The sequence below is a fragment of the Onychomys torridus genome, chromosome 23 (assembly GCF_903995425.1).
Source record: "Onychomys torridus chromosome 23, mOncTor1.1, whole genome shotgun sequence".
NCBI lineage: Eukaryota > Metazoa > Chordata > Mammalia > Rodentia > Cricetidae > Onychomys > Onychomys torridus.
Genome location: NC_050465.1, coordinates 10,064,574 through 10,080,572, shown reverse-complemented (window position 1 = coordinate 10,080,572; position 15,999 = coordinate 10,064,574). Strand labels below are relative to the sequence as shown.

Sequence of the window (15,999 nt, the reverse complement as noted above, 5' to 3'; positions counted from 1 at the left end):
GAGCCATGTGTCTTTCCTAGGGTCCCGTTTTCTAGGTAGCCTCCCTGGAGTTGTGTAGCAGTCTAGTCATCTTTGTTTTACATCTAGTATCCTCCTATGAGTGAGTACATACCATGTTTGTCTTTCTGAGTCTGGGTTACCTCACTCAGGATGATTTTTTCTAGATCTATCCATTTGCCTGCAAACCTCATGATGTCATTGTTTTTCTCTGCTGAGTAGTACTCCATTGTGTATATGTACCATATTTTCTTTATCCATTCTTCAGTTGAAGGGCATCTAGGTTGTTTCCAGGTTCTGGCTATTACAAACAATGCTGATATGAACATAGCTGACCAAATGCCCTTGGGGTATGATTGACCATTCCTTGGGTATATACCCAGGAGTGCTACAGCTGGGTCTTGGGGGAGATGGATTCCCAATTTTCTAAGGAAGCGCCATATTGATTTCCAAAGTGGCTGTACAAGCTTGCATTCCCGCCAGCAGTGGAGGAGAGTTTCCCTTGTTCCACATCCTCTCCTGCATAAGCTGTCTTCTGTGCTTTTGATCTTAACCACTCTGACAGGTGTAAATTGGTATCTCAGAGTTGTTTTGATTTTCATTTCCCAGATAATTAGGGATGTTGAGCAATTCCTTAAATGTCTATCAGCCATTTGAACTTCCTCTGTGGAGAATTCTCTGTTTAGTTCTATAGCCCATTTCTTAATTGGACTGTTGGGCATTTTGATGTCTAATTTCTTGAGTTCTTTATATATTCTGGATATCAGCCCTCTGTCAGATGTGGGGTTGGCAAAGACCTTTTCCCATTCTGTAGGCTGTCACTTTGTCTTGTTGACAGTGTCCTTTGCTCTACAAAAGCTTCTCAGTTTAACAGGTCCCATTGATTGATTGTTACTCTCAGTGTCTGTGCTACCGGTGTTATATTTAGAAAGTCATCTCCATGCCAATGCGTTCAAGAATACTTCCTACTTTCTCTTCTATCAGGTTCAGTGTAACTGGATTTATGTTGAGGTCTTTGATCCACTTGGACTTAAGTTTTATGCATGGTGACAGATATGGATCTATTTGCAGCCTTCTACACATTGGCATCCAGTTATGCCAGTACCATTTGTTGAAGATGCTTTCTTTTTTCCATTGTACATCGCGCCTGATTTCATCTGATCTTGGAAGCTAAGCAGGGTCAGGCCTGGTTAGTACTTGTATGGGAGTTAACTTTCATTGTGGCAAAAGTTAGCCACTGGACAACAAAGTATCCTCGAATCAACTGCTGACAAACAGGACAGACTGGACATGAAACAAAGGACTACTGATTCTTGCTAAAACAAGTGTGGTTATGGCTTTAACAAAAGGCATCTTCTGAAGCCAGGACAATATGGCACCATCCCTGAAGTGAGTGGCCTTTGCAATCTGGAAAAGGTACCATGCCCTTTTCTTTGAAGGAAGCTGAACAGGTAGTGGGCCAATGGCTTCTGATGTGCAATGGAACAGCAGATGAAACAGTTATTCTTGAAGAATAACTAAGCTTACCCCTCTCAATAGTAGACTGGCATTTAATAGAGGGATGTGGAGAAGAATGGGATGCCAAGATGAAGCCACACATACACACAGCCAAGAAGAATGGACAGCTGAATTTTAAAAAATCAATAATTTCAAGAATTTAAAATCCTGAATCATGACATGACATTAATGTAATTCAGGTATTTCTGGTACATGGACTGCTCTCACCAAGTGTGAGGTCAAACTGTTGACCTTGTGTACATCCTAGTTCACAAATGAGTCTGTCAGATACACTAAGCCTATAGGCTGAAGATGATGCCCCAACACTGCGGAGAAACCTCAGGTGACTGTCCAGGGAGCTGGCTGTTTCTGTCAACCCACTTTTTTTGGAAGCTGCTTGCATGCACTTCCTGTTTTTATTTTTTATTAGGTAGTTTTATTTCCTTCTTGAGTCTCTGAGGGAGTTGAAGTTCAGTTAATTATAGTTTCCCTTGTTAAGCATTTCAGAAAAGAACCTCACTAGAGGTGTAAGAGTATTAATTTGAAAGACATTATAAGACAGTTCCGTTAGTAATATAAGTTAGGATAGAAAGTGAATCAGGTACATTTTGGACTTACCAAAATAGGATAGATAATGGAATTATTTCTCTGAATTTGTCAAATGCAAATGGACTAAACATTGTTTAGGTATTTGCTGCTTGTATTTATGGTATATAGTTATTGTAGTTTTATATATAGTTTTTCTTATATTAGTTATAGCTTTTTTCCTTTTTTCTTTTTATTAAAATAGAAAAGGGAAATGTCGAGATATTTTATTTGTACTGAAATGTGATTTTATTTGTATATTAATAAAGTTGCCTTGGGGTCAGAGCAAGCCATAGCAGAAGCTGAGCAGTGGTGGTGCACGCCTTTAATCCCAGCAATTGGAAGGCAGAGCTAGGCAGGAACTCTGTGTGTTCAAGGATACAGCCAGCATAGCAAAACATGCCTTTAATCTCAATATCTACCATAGAAGACCTGAAGGTCTGTACAGACAGGCAGTGACGAGGAGTTCGTGTGGCTGGGTTTACAATCAATGAGAAGGCAGAACAGAAAGTCTATATAAAAGACAGGACACAGGAAGTAGGCCTCTGGCAGAGAGGAGAGACAGAGCAGCAGGGAAGGGTAAGGTTTTTAGCTCTCAGCTATTGCTTTGACCTCTTGGCTATTAACTCTGTATTTGGCTTTGTGTTTCTTATTTAACAAGATGGTTACATCTACAGTTTGGTTTCAAATTATTATTGTTCATAGTCAGGAAAAAAAGCTAAACAAAGGAGTTAAATTCAAAGATTCTCTTTCTAAAGGAAAAAAGGGGGATAGGATATAGAAATGATAAGATAAACGGTTAGATTATTTTACTTCAAAATCAACTGTTAATCTCAAAATATTTTACATTGGTATAGATTTAATTTATTGATAAAAATTTAAAGTTATTTCTGCTATGCTGTATGTATGTTTCTAATCTTGTTTGGAATATTGTGTTAAGGATCTCATTTTAAAATGTAATGTATAGTGTGTTTGTCCTTCTGAGTCTGGGTTACCTCACTCAGGATGATTTTTTCTAGATCCATCCATTTGCCTGCAAACCTCATGATGTCATTGTTTTTCTCTGCTGAGTAGCACTCCATTGTGCATATGTAACATATTTTCTTTAGCCATTCTTCAGTTGAAGGGCATCTAGGTTGTTTCCAGGTTCTGGCTATTACAAACAAAGCTGATGCGAACATAGCTGAGCAAATGCCCTTGTGGTATGATTGAGCATTCCTTGTGTATATGCCCAAAAGTGCTATAGCTGGGTCTTGGGGGAGATGGATTCCCAATTTTCTAAGGAAGCGCCATATTGATTTCCAAAGTGGCTGTACAAGCTTGCATTCCCACCAGCAGTGGACCAGGTTTAAATGAATCCCCAGGGGTGCCTTAATCCTGGAGGACATGGGAATGCAGGGGAGGGGCTGGGGGTAAGGTGAGGGTGGGGATGGGAGGGGGGAGGACAGGGGAACCCATGGCTGATGTATAAAATTTAAAACACATAATAATAAAGAAAAAATTATAAAAAGAATATAATGCATAATTAAAAATACAGGTTAATAGCTAGTCACTTATTACAATCAAACTTATACACATGTTTGATATGTTTTCAAGGTCAAACAGAAATATCTTTTAAATAGATAGGTGGTCTTCAAACACTTCAAAGACCTACAGAATATGGCATTTAATTGATATAGTAACTGTAATTCTTAATATTACTATGTCTAAAAAAAAAAAAACCTTCCTTTTTAATTAGACAAAAAGGGGGAAATGATGTGGAATAATCCTTCTTTACACTATGTGAATGAATGTTGCAATGATTAGTTTAATAAAGAATCTAACTGGCCAATAGCTGAATAGGATAAAGTTAGGTGAGAAAACCAAACTGAGATGATGGGATGAAGAGCAGAGTCAGGAGAGATGCTAGCCAACCGCCAAGGAAGCAGGACATGTAGAAAATGAGGTAACAAGCTATGAGCCATGTGTCAAAGTGGAAATAAAAAATATGGGTTAATTTAAGTGTTAGAGTTAGCTAGTAACAAGCCTAAGCTATTGGTTGAGCATTTATAAATTATATTAAGCCTCATAGTGGTTATTTGGAAACAGGAAGGTGGGAGAGAAATATCCAACTACAGGGATGCAAGGCCTTGTTCTGGCCTTCACAGAATGTGGTACATACATACATACATACACACACACACACACACACACACACACACACACACACCCTCTTTAATATTCTTGAACACTCTCATACCTTCTATTTTGAAGTTCTTGAGTTATGCTTAACCTATATTGCATTTCTCAGGGACTAATGTAGTAAGTTCACTGGGTTCTGGTGGAAGCACATTATCTTGATTATTAATGTTTGCGTTTTTACACTGATATTGAGGCATCTAAGGTTGGTAAGGTTGTTTAATTCTAGGTGTTGATATTTGGTCTTTCTTGAGTGGGTGTTTCATTTCTTGGTTTCTATGGCCCTCTCTGTATCTTAGGAAAGTTTGTGGTTATGGTTTGCCTAGTAGAAAGTGATTTTGAAAGTCAGTGGGTGGCAGAGAGGAATAGAGATTGGCTTGAAGAAAAGACTGAGATGAGCTTCAGGAAACAACTAAGGGGATACTGTCCATACTGATAGTGGGATTCCCAGGTAGTTGTGGGTGTGGTGAGAAGAGGGGCAATCCTGTAAATAGATTACAGTAAGGCTAAGAATAATCTGGATAGACATGAATGAAAGGGCTAGGGGGATCCTGGGTCTGAACCAAGTTTTTGGAGTCTGCAGTGAATGGAGTTGAGGTAGGTAGAGAGGGGCTGTAGAATAATCCTCTTGTACATTGTAAAGATTTGTCACTCAAATTGGGTTAATAAAACACTGATTGGCCAGTAGCCAGGCAGGAAGTATAGGCAAGGTGACTAGATTAGGAGAGTTCTGGGAAGAGGAAGAGCAGGGTCAGGAGCCACCAGCCAGACACAGAAGAAGCAAGTTGAGAAGGTAGCACTGAGAAAAGATAACAAGCCATGTGGCTAAACATAGATAAGAATTATGGGTTAATTTAATTGTAGGAGTTAGTAATAAGCCTGAGCTACTACTGGGTATTTATAAATAATATTTATAAATAAGCCTCCAAGTCAATTATTTGGAAAGCAGCTGCTGGGTATTTGGGAACAGGCAGGTGTAAGAAAAGCTTCCAGCTACAGAGGGGTACCTGTAAGTAGGTTGTTACAGGGCTGAAGGTGAGACTAGAGAGATCATAATGAAGTACAGAAAGGATAATGTGAATCACCCAAGTCCCTGCCAGTATTTCCTCACAGGAATTCCAATGTGTTTCTGGGTATCAGGGACTCACAAAAAGGAATTGACATAGACTAGGGGCAGGGAGATGGGAGGGTCCACAGGGAGGATGATAGTTGTGTCCAAGCCAAGGGTTGGTGGATTCTCCCATCAATGGAGATAGGGTAAGAGGAGAGAACCTAGACACAGATTTGGGGAAGAGTCTACTGAGATGGTAATAGAGAACAAGAAGGATCATGAAAATTGACTACCTGAGTACTAGCCCACTGTGTCCACTTGGAGTCCAAGGTAGAGGTGCTTTCAAGTAATTGGACATTACACAAAATCCCAGATGAAGTAGGATTATGTAATTTGAACATGTCTTTAATCTTCTTTTTTAAAATTCATGGTTAACCTACAATGAATTTACATCTCTCTTAGGTATGACATTATATTTCAAAACATGAATTCATTGTATAATGTTTAAACATGTAAATAATGTTTAGCATATTACTGTAACTTTTATCATAACTTTGTGATAGTGTTCTAAGTGTCTCTTCTAGCTAGTTTGAAATATGTGCTATATCATAAATAACTTCAACCATGTTGTAGCACAAAAGCACATAATACTTCAACTTATTCCTATTATCTAATTGGAACTCCCATGAAATTGAAAAATTTAGCATCCTAAATTTTAAGTAGAATTTAACTATAAGTAAGACATAAAATAGGTAATATTTGTTTTCATAATGCTAAGCACTCTTCATAAAACTTTTCAATAAATTAGTTTAATCTAACCGTGTTAGAATAATTAAAATTACTTTCACACTTAATAACATCACTATCTAGTGTTTTATTTTTAATTACATGCCACAGATGAATTCAATGACTTTTATGAACCTTTCATCTCCTGTCCACACAAATCTACCTTCTAAAAATTTGGTTTTCTGCAGAAAAGAAGGTGGACTGTTCGGCAAGCTAAAATCTCATTGCCACATTGAATTTCTTGATTTTTTTATAGCAGACATAAGAATATTGTAGCAGGTAGTACAAAAGGGACTAGTGGTAGCTGTGAAGGAGCCAATGGGAAGCATACTTAGTGGCCTTGGGAGGTGAATACTGAGGGCAGTCAATAGATCTCTTAACACATGTTTGATCATCCAGACTCAGGCCTCATTCTGTTTTCCTCATATGGTTCCTTCTCTGCCACTTTTCATGTTGAAATGTTTATAGGTGTTTCTTGTGAAAGATGCTTGAAAGCATAAGAGTTATGTGTAGAATAAGCTCAGCTCTTCAGAGAAAAGGTGTCATAAAGTCTAACACGTAACTAATAAATCAACTCAACAGATAGCAACTTTTTCTTGTCAGAGAGCAACTTTAAACTGATTCAGAATCTCTGACAGAATAAATAAAGTAAAAGTGAAACTCAATTTGTCTCACCCAATGACAAAAACAGACATTTGGATTAAATAGAATTATCTACACTCTATCAAATGAAATATGACAAAAAATGCCATTAATATCATCAAATCAGATCTAATGATAAAAAGCTACATTCAGAACAGGTAATATTCTAGTTAAATATCTGTGCCTTAAAGAAAAAGTAACAGAGCCAACTCTTATTAATCCTTTACCAATGATTATTTATGGAAATAATTGGACATACTTTTTAAAAACATAAACAGAATATTATGCCAGGAGTATTAAAATATATGTAATTGAAACCAGGTGTGGTATCTGATACTTGTAATTCTGAGAATCACAGGGACAAGGCAGGAGCATTGTTGCTAGTTGGAGACTAGCCTCGGCTACAGAGTAAATTTAAGAGAAGCTTAGACTACAAATTGAGACCCAGATTCAAAGAAACAAAACTACATAATAACATTAACAATTAAAAAAGATATAAGCATAAGCATTATTTAAGCATCAACTTGCATTTTCTTTTCCACAAAGAGCAATGTCTTCTGGCATTAAAAGCATTAGTCAAGAAAAGAATATATGCTTATATAAAAATAACGAATATGTTCCTCTAGAGCAGTATTCTTAACCTTCCTAATCCTGTGACCCTTTAATACAGTCTCTCATGTTGTGGTGACCCACTACCATAAATTTTTTTACTACTTTGTAACTGTAATTTTGCTACTGTTATGAATCAAAATATAAATATCTGATATGTAGGATATCTGATCCCTATGGGTGTTATGAACCACAGGTTGAGAAATGCTGCTTTAAAATTACATATTAAATATGTACACATACTGAAATTTTAATCTCATTGTCTCTGTTTCTGTTTTACTACAATTTTACATTTGAAATACTGTAAAACATTTCAATCTTTGTTGCTGGGCATAAATCTAATAGGCAAATTATGTATTCATCCTGTTGGGACCTGACAGGCACACAGAGTTTGAAGGAGTAGCCTAGATATATTATCTCAAAAGCTGACTTGAGAAGCATTACTTATTGTGAAATAATCTTTTTTTACACTGTGAAGATTTATTACTCAGATTGGTTTAGTAAAAATCTGAATGGCCGATAGCTAGGTGGATTTCTGAGGCAGAGAGGACCCTGGGAAGAAGAAGAGCAGAGATGCAGAGAGTCTGCAGCCAGAGACAGAGGAAGCAGAAAAGCAGCATGGGCAGTACAGAGTAAAGGTAATAAAGCCACAAGACAAAAAGTAAATTAACAAAAATTTGAGTTAAAAGAAGTAGTTAGGAACAAGCCTAAGCTATCAGCTGAACTTTTATAATTAGTAAGTTTTCATTTGGTTACTTCAGAGCTGGAAAGCAGGACAGAAAAATCCACCTACAAATAGTGCCCAACATCCAGCCATGTATATCCACATAAGACTGAGAAAGCTTTTAAAAAAAGGTTCCAAACACACAAAAATGGAGCTTCCTAGTCTCATGTCCCTCATGCCAGCCATGGTACAGAGACACATTTCCCGGCAGCTGCCTGCACGCTTGCACCACCAGTGCGCCACGAGCTAGGCCATGTGGAGGGTTTAGGTTTTTCTCATGCAGACAGAAAAGGTTACAGATATGCAGTAAAACAGATTCAGATGGGAAAAAACTTCTAAATCAGTTACAGTGTGTTTTAACAATACACATAGGTTTAGGGGGGAAATGGATATAGACAGTCATATAAAAAATGAATAGTTTAAAAATAATAAAGTCTTTCTGGATCCTATATGTTGTCTTGTTAATTTTGAATTTTTTAAAATGCTATTGTACAAAAAACAATAGCTGCTGAGAGGCACTGTATAATGGAAACTATTTAATTAAACCAACCTATATACTTTTTAAATGTCTTAACTTCAAAATGAAAGTCAATGTGTTGCACTGGGGGAGAGGTTATGCTTTTTTTTTTTCCACAGGAAATGAAAGGCTGGTGATTCCTTCAAGATTAATAGACATCAGATTTGACTTTGGGAGACCTCCTGAATATCTTGGCTACAGACATGGAGGAGGAAACTAAAAAAGACTACACAGGACAAGTGAGATGTAAGCTGATCCCTTTGACATAGGAACAGTGCGGAGATGAGATGAGACATGATAAATCTTATTGGCTACAGGGTGTTCAAGACTTATTATTACATGCCTTCCTTTCATATGCCATATAGAGATTTATATTACAGTTTGATTATACAGTCCAAATGGACTTATAAAGTTGGCAGATGCCTTTTACCTGCTCAAACATAAAACAAAAAAATATCTTTGACACATTCCATACTTGTGTTACTGTAGATATGTATGTTACTTTGGAAAGTTTATGTGTTTTCCGAGCAAGGGGACCAGACACTAATGAAAACAGGTGGCCCAGGTGATGCAGCTTCTCAGAGTGCCTCTGTTACAGTTTCCTTAGAGTTCTGCATCCAGAACAGGTCAAGGATGCGAGATGAGATGGTCCAGACTCACAGACTACTCCAGACAGAACTTCAGATAAGCCTTGCACTTTCCCATTCCACAGAGACTTGACAACAAATAATACAGCTAACTCTTCCCAGGGCTTGACCATTATCCCAGTTTTTCCAGGGTTTTCCCAAACATACTGATATCCCTAGTCATCAGGAAGCAGTCTAGAAAAAAATCCAGGAGGTGGGGTGAATAGTTTTTGGTCATTTGATGGGCTATAGATGTTTGTCATCATTTAGGGGGGCTGGTTACATGTTATTATTGGTCATGGTCAGGACAAAAGCTAAACAAAGGTATTAGATTCAAGGATCTTTTCTGAAAGAAAAAAATGGGGATGTAGTATAGAATGATGAGATAAAAAGCTGATTTGTTGAGTCTACTTTTAAGCAACCAGCAGTCTCAAATATTTTACATTGGTATAGCTAAAGAACTTGAAAATCACAAATATAAAATATAAAAGCTAGGTTGTACCAAGGAGCAGAAGGAGAGTCCCTGGAACTTGCTGGCAAGCAATGAATTCCAGTCTCAGTGAGATTCTACATCTCAAAAAGTAAGCTGGAAATCCATTGAAGAAGATGCTGGGCATCCACCTGTAGCCTTCACACACATGCATACATATGTGCATGCACTCACACACCACCTACACACCTATGCATAAGCCCATGCACAGACAAAAATCTCTCTCTCTCTCTCTCTCTCTCTCTCTCTCTCACACACACACACACACACACACACACACACACACACACACACACATACCACAGCAGAATATTCAGAAGAGCATTTTCACATAAAAATGTATGTATAGAGAGTAAAACATTAAGAATTTCTTCAATAATTAAATGCTAATTTTTAAAATATGTGATTTCTTCTCTCATCACACATTTATAATGTGTTTTTATTTATTATGCCATCCATGTGTCATCTCTATGTCTTCATGAAACTTCTGGCTAACTGCATGTGCCTGTGGTAACTACTATACTCACTGAGACTCTAGTAGCCCTGAGTTCCAAAGTACAGTGATCCAACTGTGACTTCTTCTCTCCTCAGGATCATTCAGCAGCTTCCATTGCCAAGGCTGTTGTTCCATTGTGTGCTTAGAAGGCTGAAACAAATGACATACATGTAGTTCATTGAGCAGATATTGCATTTCCAAGATGGACAGACCCCTTAACATGATTCTGGATGGTGGTGGTGATCTTATCAACATTATCTATACCAAGTACCCACAGCTTTCTAGTAGGCATCTGAGGCAATCCTTAGGTATCTATGACTAGAGTCTATAACCTCAATGAGATGATGGCAAATGGGATACTGAAGGTAACTGTTATCAATGTAAAAGATTCTGTAACCAAGAGCAAGTTTGATAACCTGTATGGCTACCAAAAGCCACTTATGAGTGGCTTTAAATGGGCCACAAATGTGATGTTTGTGGGTAAGGTGGCAGCAGTAGTGGGCTATAGGAATGTAGTCAAGGGGTGTACCCGGGCCTTGAGGGATTTCAGGGCCTGAATCATCATCACCAAGAATCACCATCGATGCATTGCTGGGGTTGTGAAAAGACCACCATGGACAAGGCTTGTATGGAGGGCAACATCTTTGTCACCACCATAGGCTATGTTGATTATCATCCTTGGTCAGCACTTTGAATAAATGAAGGACATTGTCATTGTAACACTGGACATTTTGATATAGAGATTGATATGAAGTGGATCAACAAGAACACTGTGAAGAAGGTAAATATCAACCCCCAAGTATATTGCTACTGACTGAAGACTAGGTGCTGCATTATCCTGCTGGCTGAGGGCCTGCTGGTCAACCTCAGTTGTTCCATGGGCCACCCCAGCTTTGTAATAAGCAACTCCTTCACAAATCAGATAATGGCCTGAATTGAGCTGTAGATCCATCCAGACAAGAACACTGTTGGGGTTTACTTCCTGCCTCTGAAGCTGGATGAAACAGTGACAGAAGCCTATCTAAACAAGCTGAGGTGAGACTGACCAAGCTGACAGAGAAGCAAGCCCAGTAACTGGGCATGTTCAGTGGCAGCCTCTTCAAGCCTGATCAATACCACTACCGAGAGCCAGGACTGCCCTTCACCTTCCAGCTGCTTTCCTCATTGTAGGCCCTACTCCCCAAGAGCAAATGGGACCAACTCTGCAGTTACTTTGCCTGTGTTCTCCCCTGGGACCTAGCCTTTGGCCTCTGCTGTATTCCTCATACTGTTCTATATGTGGCCAGGGGAACTGAGAGGTCTCAGTAAAAACAGAGGTTTGAGGAAGTAATCCCCAGGACACATAGCTTGGGTTGTAGCAGGATGTTGCTAGTGGTGGTCACAATACACTTTACCATACAACGCCTCACTTGGTCTTTTAGATCCATGTTCTTGGTTTACAGATACATTGTTTTCTCAGCCTGAGACCTGAGATGGAGCTTTACAAAAAGGCAGGAGCCACTGGAGGTTGAAGGTTCCTGAGTGTTTGGTTTATTTACTGTTGGGCCAGTTCTAAAGCCTCACAATACTGAGTTTGGTGCTTTGGGTCCCTACTTCACAGGGGTTAGATAGATTAAGAGACAATCAAGAAAGGACAAGAAGTAACTGCTGTTGAGAGGCGCCAGAAAAACAAAGAGACAAAGGCCTGCTACTATTTTGCAAACAATCAAAAATTGATCGGGAATGTCATTTTTCAAGTCAATGAAGGAAAAAAAGCACACTTTCTGATGTTGTCTTATATGGCAGATGGACATTTCAGAGCTGGAGAAAAAACAAAGAAAAGAAAATGGAAACAAAAACTGCTTGCAGAGGTTATTAGATCTGGTCCTCTAAGACAGAGCCCTCACATAACAAATCAAGCAGATCAAATTTTATTGCTTAAAGAGAGGCAGCAGGGACAAACAAGCCCCTAGGCTCCATTTGAAACCAGTATGCTAGACTGAGCAAAGCACCCAGGACAGCTGTGTACCAAATGCATACAGGCCATGTTGTTGTACCACTGTTGAGAAGCCAGAAAGCACTGTGCTCTGAATTTTATGTCCTGGGTACCATGGAGCTCACTGAACAAAGCCAACAGCTTCCTGATAGGATAAAAGAGGACAGGTCACTGTTTTTCCCAGTATTTCTCCTTCGTCTAAGGTTGTTACATTTTCACAACTTTCTACATGAGAATTCAAGTGGAAAGTGGAAGACCAAGGTCAGAAAGGATATCTTGGGACCCATTCTTTTGGATTGCTTAATGTAAAACAAAATGTAAGGCTGTCCTTGTAAAACTATATTGTATAACTCCAATTTACCCAACTCCACACTTGAGAAAGATTCCTGGATTAGGCCACAGGGAATTTAGGGACAGAAGGAAAACTAGGTGTAATTAGAAACTGAATGTGGTGGGAAAGGATATTGATCTTTATCAGTGTGGCCTTCTATAGGTCAAGTGGTTGCTGGCCATTCATGGTTAATGATCTGTATATAAAATTGAGGCAGCAACTCGGCCATGTCAAGTGCCATTAGCCTGTGCATTTCAACTACATGCTTTGATGTTTAGCCTTTCTACATAATAAAAATCTTATAAATACACATATTAAACATATATATATATATAAACTTAAATTTAAAGTGATTTTATATGATTCAGTGGTGAAAACAATTTAGTAAAATTTCAATTCAATCTAAAATGATAGTTTATATAAAGGCTTTGTGATTAGAAATATAACTGCAAAACCCTTTTAAGTTAATACATTATATTTTATAACACATAAAGGTTAGATGAAACTTTATCCCAATGAATATCTACTGTATCTAGTGTATCTAGTACTATATGTGTCCAGTTCATGTGCCTCTGTGTGTGTGTGTGTGTGTATGTGTGTGTGTGTGTGTTTACAGATGCAGATACACCATGTTTAAACTTGTATTTATGACAATTTTGAAGAAAATGTAATTTAAATGATCTATCAATTATAATTTCTAATTTATTCATTGGTACAATGCAAAAGGCTCAACAAAGCAATGTCTTCTTTTAAAACTACCACACATGACTCATGGCATTTTAATTTCAATGTATTTGAAGATATCATAGCTTTTTTCTGTTTTCAGTGCTTTAATCCTGTAAATACTGGCCTTATAACTCACATTTAAAGTTATTTTCTGAATCTCTGACATGATTCCATTACTTTTTCATCTATGCCTTTTTGTCTTTTATGTGGAGTCATTCTTACCTCTATTACCTCTTACTAATGTCAAAACAAAACCATGAAAATTCAGATACTAACATGAACCACAGAACTATCGTCAATATTTCCTTATAAACATATCATGTTATATAGCATTAGATCAATATTTACTACAGAAAATGTACATAGTGTATCAATATTAGCTACACATTTGGGTTTTCCCACAGGGTCAAATATATAGGCACTTGAGGTTTTGCATAAATTTATCCTCACTCAGATCATAATTCATAACTTCATACACATTAACAATATTCTTATGGTGATTACAACCCCAGAACAGAACTATAATCTTTAAAAGCCATTGTATAAGTACAGACATCTGTGTCTTATACTGTGCAAATTCAGATTCTAAGTGCCAACTAGGAATTTCCAAAAAAAATACAACAAAGATATATCAAAAGAATCACAATGAAAATGATTTAAAAGAAAAAAGTGTCAGAGATTATGTTTTAAACATTGTCCCTCAAATTCCTTTGGAAGTAATTATTAAAATTATCCAAATATGTCCACTAATCACTGAATTTCATTACTTCCACTGTGCCTCCTGTATTTAAAGGGAGTAAATCATTTTGTACTGTAAATAGATAACTTGCAAATTAAAATAGATTTTATCATGATATAGCTAAATGTAAGCACTTATTTTGTACATCTAATACATAATAATTCATTATCTAGAATATGAATAATTACTCTACAACTTTGTAATCTATGCTTATAATGAGTAATTAATTCCAACCTGATAAATTTCAATTTATTCGGAGTTAACACCAGTAAAACTTCTGCAGAGGAGGAATATTTGTTTATCCACCTAATGTAGAATGGCATAGGACTTCAAACTTGAGGACTCCTGTGTGGATGCTGAATAGCTTAAGATCCTGCTTAAAGACTAAGATACCTAAGACATTACAGTGATAATATTTTCATAAACAGATACATTTTTAGGCTTTCTAATAAGTAATTTCCAGCTACTTCAAAGATATGAAGTAAAAAATATTGTATCAAAAGTAGAAATCAGAAGAATTAAAGAGACCCAACAGGATAAAACAAGCTGCTAAGGGTTATTTGTGCACACATTGTATCCATTATTTTTTCCTTTTATTGAAAATAGGTTTTTTATCATATAATATATCCTGATTATGGTATCTCCTCCCTCTGCTCCCCCCAGATTTTCCCCACCTGCACTCACATTGTACACATTTCCATTCTGCCTCTCATTAGAAAAAAAAACAGGCTTCTAATGAATATAACATAATATAATATAATATAATACATTATAATACAATACAATACAATATAAACTAACACAACAGAAATGGACAAAAACAGAGGGAAGAAAACTATCCAAGAAAAGGCAAAAGACATAGAGACTCACTCATTCGCACACTCAAGAATCACATAAAACTACTAACTGGAAGCCATAGGTACACAAAGGACCTGATGCAGACCCATGTAGGCCATGTACACACAGCCTCAGTTTCTATGAGTTAATATGTGCTTTGATTATGTTGATGTAGAGAGCTTTATTTTCTTGGTATTCTCTATCCCCTCTGGCTTCTACATTCTTTCCTGCCACATCCAATATCTCCACACAGCCAGATTCTTCACATTCCCTGTCAGGATCCAGGCTGAGTGAATATGTCTGATTCTGGCCTCCATGAACCCTCCCAAAACCCCAGATCTGTCCCCAAACACCCAGAACACACATCCCACCTGACAGCCCAACCTCCTATGCCCATTTTACTTGATTCTGCATAAGTACATTCAACTCTTAGACCTAACACAGCCCAAACATTAGAAGTCTGCATGCCCAGATATTGCAAAATACAAAGAACATTATTAAAGATAAATATAGTATCCTCCAAAAAAATTCATCAGTCCTATAAAAATGTTCACTAGTGAGAATTACCTAAATGAACTCTAGGACACAAAGTTCATAAATAAACTTCATCAAAGGATTTTAAGAAGACACAAAGAAATAGATCAAAGGGAAAAAATACATTAGTGATGCTTAAGAAAACCCAAACAGAAGGCTAATGGAAATAATGAAGATGATCTTAGATTTGAAAATGTAATTCAGTAAAGATATAAAAACATTGAAGGAGATTTAAGATGAAATAAAGATGGAATTGAAAAACCTAGTAACATCTAGAAAGTTAAAAAAAAAAAAAAACCTTTACAAGTAGAATGAATTAAGGTGAAAATACAACTTTACAACTTGATGATAAAGTAGATAATCTATATAAAAAATAAAGAATATGAAAATGTTAAAAATGCATGTACACACATGAGGGGTGGTGAGAGACATACTGGAAATTTGTGACAACATGAAAAGACTAAACCTTTGATTTATAGGAATAAATGAGAGAGAAGACTCCTAGGTCAGTGGCATAGATCAGACCTTAAAAATCATAGACTAAAGTTTCCCCAAACTAACAAAAGATATTCCTCTACAATATCAAGAAGCACACAGCATACCAAACAGGCAATAACAGATTTTTTTAAAATTCTCCATGGCATACCATAGTTAAAATA

The 15,999-nt window shown here is 37.1% G+C and overlaps 1 pseudogene; it reads left to right on the top strand.

The window, feature by feature from the left end:
* Positions 1–10,194: 10,194 nt before the first annotated feature.
* On the top strand, positions 10,195–11,368 carry LOC118573389 (annotated as a pseudogene).
* Positions 11,369–15,999: the final 4,631 nt, after the last annotated feature.